General features: G+C 45.6%; 1 pseudogene; it reads right to left on the bottom strand.

Moving 5' to 3' along the window:
* Positions 1-1052: 1052 nt before the first annotated feature.
* On the bottom strand, positions 1053-3498 carry LOC100589220 (annotated as a pseudogene).
* Between the last annotated feature and the right edge of the window lie 1737 nt (positions 3499-5235).

The raw sequence follows: 5235 nt of genomic DNA, 5'->3' as shown, positions 1-5235 counted from the left end.
TTTTGATGCTATTAAATAGTATTTTTATTTTAATTTCTGATTGTTTGTTGCTAGTATATAAAAAAGTTGACTTTTGTATATTGATCTTGAATTCTACAACTCTACTAAAATTTATTATAATGGCCTTTTTATTAGATTTTCTCCATAGATGATCATGTTATATTCAAATGAAGTCCATTCATTTTACTTCAGTCTTCCCAATCTAAGAGGCTTTTACTTCTCTCTCTTGCCGTATTGGCCAAGCTAGAAGCTCCAGTATAATTGTAAGTAGAAATAGAGTCATCTCATCCCTGATGTTAGGGGGAAAGCATTCTATCTTTTGCCATTAAATATGATGTTAATTCTAGGTTTTTCAAAGATGTGTTTTACCAGGTTGAGGGAATTTCCTGCAATTTCAAGTTTGGTTAGAGTTTTTGCCAGGCACGAATGTTGGATTTTGTCTAAAGCTTTTCTTTTTTTGTTTACACAAACAAAATCTATTTTGTTTAAAAATATAATTTACATATATATACACCCACACAGGGGAAATAACAAAATGTTAATACTAGCTAATTTCTAGAGTTGGCATATTAAGTCAGAGGGGTGTTGATGAATAGACGAAGCTTATTAAATTTTTTCCTGTATTTCCTAAATTTTCTATAAGTACCTTGTAGAATTTTTTTTTTTTTTTTTTTTTTTTTTTGAGATAAAGTCTGGCTCTGTTGCCCAGGCTGGAGTACAATGGCCTGATCTCAGCTCACTGCAACCTCTGCCTCTTGGATTTAAGCTATTCTCCTGCCTCAGATTCCTGAGTAGCTGGGATTACAGGTGCCTGCCACCATGCCCGGCCAATCTTTGTATTATTAGTAGAGATGGCGTTTCACCATGTTGGCCAGGCTGGTCTCGAACTCCTGACCTCAAGTGATCTGCCCGCCTCAGCCTTCCAAAATGCTGGGATTACAGGCGTGAACTGCTGCCTCCGGCCTGTGGTATCTTTATAATAGGGAAAAAAATGTTACTTTAAAAAACATCACATATGCTTTCAAAGTAGACTAAATTCAAAATATTTACACTTACTCATTTTCATCTTCACTGTCAAAAGAAAGGAGGCTACTGTTTTTTATTTGTTTTTGTGAGTTCTTTTTGACTGCATCCTGATTTATTGCATCTTAATTTGTCTTCTTCTTTTTGGGCTTGCTGTTAAACCTGAATGTTTTTCATCTGAGGGGCGCTTGACTGGTGCTTCACTGGTTTTTGATACGTGATTCTTCCCTCAGCTCGAGCTAGTTCTTTATCTGCTTTGGCAGCCTTTACTTCTGCTTTAATTTTCATGACTTCTTCAACTGACAGGTCTCCCTTTTTAAAAACCATCACTTGAGGCTCTTCATCTTTGTCACTGTGATCCCCATTTTCATCTGGGAGATGAGGCTGGATTCTCTTGGTCTCTATGGTGGGCTCCTCCTTATAGCCAACCCATTCCTTGAAGCGAGCCAGGAATGCTGGCTCAGCTGGCTGCAAGTCTTGTCCAATATTTTTTCTGCATCTATGTAGACAATAACAGTTATTCACTTTTAGTTTATTAACATGGTGAATTGCATTGATTAAGTTTTGAATGTTACATCAAATAATAATCTCTATTGTTTGTTGCTAGTAACTTAGGATTATTATCTTTTGATAAATTTATCCCATTATCATTATTAAATGACCCATTTTATTTTTAAAAATCTACTTTGATAGTAACAGAGCTACTCTAGCTTTCTTTTAACTAGTGTTAGCATGTTATATCTTTTTCACCTTTTAAATTTTAACCTGTGTGTGTCCGTTTGTTTATTTATTTATTTTGAGACAGAGTCTCATTTTGTTGCCCAGGCTGAAATGCAGCAGTGCGATCTCAGCTCACTGCAACCTCCACCTTTCAGGTTCAAGGGATTCTTGTGCCTCAGCCTTCTGAGTAGCTGGGACTATAAGTGTGTTCCACCACACCTGGCTAATTTTTGTGTTTTTAGTAGAGAGGGGGTTTCACCATCTTGGCCAGGCTAGTGTTGAACTCCTGGCCTCAAGAGATCTGCCTGCCTTGGCCCCCCAGAGTGCTGGGATTATAGGCGTGAGCCACCATGCCAGGTCTGTGTCTTTATATTTAAAGTGGATTTCTGAAGTGGGAGGATTGCTTGAGGCCAGGAGTTCAAGACCAGCCTGGGCAACATAGTGAGACCCTGTCTCTACAAAAAAATAAAAAAATTGTCTGGGTGCAATGGCTCCTGCCTGTAATCCCAGCACTTTGGGAGGCTGAGGCAGGTGGATCACCTGAGGTCAAGAGTTCAAACCAGCCTGGCCTACATGGTGAAACCCCCACCTCTACTAAAAATACAAAAATTAGCCAGGTGCAGTGGCAGGTGCCTGTAATCCCAGCTACGAGAGGTTGAGACAAGAGAATCGTTTGAACCTGGGAGAAGGAGGTTGCAGAGAGCCGAGGTCATGCCATTGCACTTCAGCCTAGGCGACAAGAGCAAAACTCTGTCTCAAAAAAAAAAAAAGTAGCTGGGCATGGTGGTACTTTTTTGGTTTATTAGCTATAATTCTTTGTTGTGTTATTTTAGTGGTTGCTTTAGGGTTTGTAGTAAACATCTTTCTCCCATGCTGGAAGCTTCCTGCCCTCGAACATCTGACTCCAAGTTCTTCAGCTTTTTGACTCTTGGACTCACACCAGTGGTTTTCCAGGGGCTCTCGGGCCTTCAGCCACAGACTGAAGGCTGCACTGTTGGCTTCCCTACTTTTGACGTTTTGGGACTCGGACTGGCTTCATTGCTCCTCAGCTTGCAGATGGCCTATTGTGGGACTTCACTTTGTGATCATGTGAGTCAATACTCCTTAATAAACTCCCTTTCATACATACATCTATCCTATTAGTTCTGTTTCTAGAGAACACTGACTAGTACAGTCGGGTTTAAATCTACCACAGTATTATTTGTTTTCTGTTTCTTATTCATTTCCTTTTTCTTCTTTTTGTGCCTACTTTAGATTAATTGAATATGTTTTATGATTCTTTATCACAGTTTGCCTTCAAGTGATATTATATTATACCACTTGATGCGTAGGGTAATAACTCAATTAATATGCTTCTGTTTCTCCCCTCCCAGCATTTGTGCTACAGTTATTGTTAGGCAACAGGGGTACCTTAATGGCACCAGTTCCGGGTTCTTCTCCCCTCCTTGACAGGGCACTGTCTGAACCCGCCAAAGGAGGGCCAATCAGAACGAAGCATCTTCCGTCTTCCCTTGGGCCTGCCCCACGTAGGCCCAAGGGATATAAAACCCAGCACACCAGCAGCTCTCTCTCTCTCTTCTCTTCCTTCTCCACTCGATACCTCCAATAAAGATCTCTTGACCGCGACCGGTGTAGTCTGATCCTTGCCCGGCCTCTTTCATTGGTGCCGTGACTCGGATCGAGAACACCCCACCCTTCCATGGGATCCTGATCCCTCTTCGGGCTTGGTCCAGACCCCGGCCGGTCTTCACCCATTTTCCTGTTCGCCAACCTCTCCACCCAACACCGGCCTCATCTCGGTAAGTCTCCCCTCTTGGTGTCCAACACCAGCCGACCAACTCCAGTCTCAGCCGCCTGCTCTTGGCCGCCGTAAATCTTACTCTAGACTCGGCCTGCAGGGAATGGAGTTTTCTCCCTCTCCTCCTCGCGTCTCTGGCCTGGGCCCCTCTCCTTCTCTCGTTAAAATCCTGGTACCAGGTGACCCATGGCCTCCCGCCTCTCAGAGGCTCCTCAGTCCTTCCGTTTCGGTGACGATTGATCCGGAGGCTCTGACTCACTCCGTGGCAAGCGGCTAGCAGGGGACGCCCTGCCTAGCTCATCACCGTCTATTCCTTCCTCTCATTATGGGAGGCTCCGCATCCCTGCCGGCTGACTCTCCCCTATGATGCCTCCTAAACAATTTGTCAGCCCTAGGCTTAGCGGCCGACCTTAAACCAAAACGTCTAATTAAATACTGCACACAAGACTGGCCCACTTACCCCTTAGATAACCAAAACAAGTGGCCCCCTTATGGGTCCCTCGATCCTGGTATCCTCCAGGATCTCTATAACTATTGTGAGTGAAGAGGAAAATGGGCAGAGGTCCCGTACCTCCATGGGTTTTTCCTCCTAAAGGCCCTCAAACTGTCACCCTCCCCAACCCCCCTCATTCCTTCCGCTCCTGACTTTGATGCCGCCGATGAGCCTCCGCCATATCACCATCCACAGCCCTTCCCCCGGCTGCCGCCCAGCCCGCAAGGGCCCCGCCCCTGGCAGCAGCCTCACCTCCTTCTGCCAACCCCGGCCTTCCTTCCCCCTCCTCTCCAACCTCTCCTACTTCCTTTCCTCCACCTTTCAGCCCTCCTACTACTCGCTCCAGATCTCACCTCCCTGTCCTTGCTCCTCTGTGAGAAGTAGCAGGGGCAGAAGGCATCGTTCGCGTCCATGTCCCCTTTTCTATGGCTGATCTTTCACAAATCGAAAAACGCTTAGGCTCCTATACCTCCAACCCCGCTTCCAAGCTTACAGCCTCACCTTTCACGATATTTACATGATCCTCTCTAACACCCTTCTCCCTGAGGAGCGCCAGCGATTCTGGGAGCAAGCCCGCACTTATGCAGACCAGGTCCACCAAACAACCCCAGCCCTGCCCATAGGGGCACAAGCAGTCCCCGAGCAAGAGCCTAACTGGAATTACAACACCCAAATTTGCGTCGCTGCCCGGGACCACTTTGCCACCTGCTTAATAACCGGGCTGAGTAAAGCAGCCCAAAAGGCAGTCAATTTTGAAAAACTTCACCAAATCGTACAAGAAAAACATGAAAACCCATCCACCTTTCTTGACCGCCTTACACAGGCACTCCAACAATATACCAACATAGACCCTGAGGCCCCCGATGGCAGGCAGCTTCTCATGTCCCATTTTTTCGCGCAAAGCTTCCCAGACATTAGAGCCAAATTAAAAAAGCTAGACAGAGGCCCCTTCACTCCCCAATCCAAGATACTAGCAATGGCATTCAAGGTCTATCATAACCGGGACAAGAAGGCAAGAAAACAAAAATACCAATTATTAGCACAGGCCCTCCAGGCCCCTTCTCAGCCCATAATAAAATCACACAGCCGCAAGGCGTCGTCTGGCCATCGGCCCATACACGAGCCCCCTGGGCCCTGCTTTAAATGTGGAAAGGAGGGACATTGGGCCTGGCAGTGCCCAAATCCCAGGCCCCCCAACAAG

This window comes from Nomascus leucogenys, chromosome 4 (genome assembly GCF_006542625.1).
Source record: "Nomascus leucogenys isolate Asia chromosome 4, Asia_NLE_v1, whole genome shotgun sequence".
NCBI classification, from domain to species: domain Eukaryota; kingdom Metazoa; phylum Chordata; class Mammalia; order Primates; family Hylobatidae; genus Nomascus; species Nomascus leucogenys.
This window is presented reverse-complemented; position numbering and strand designations above follow the sequence as displayed.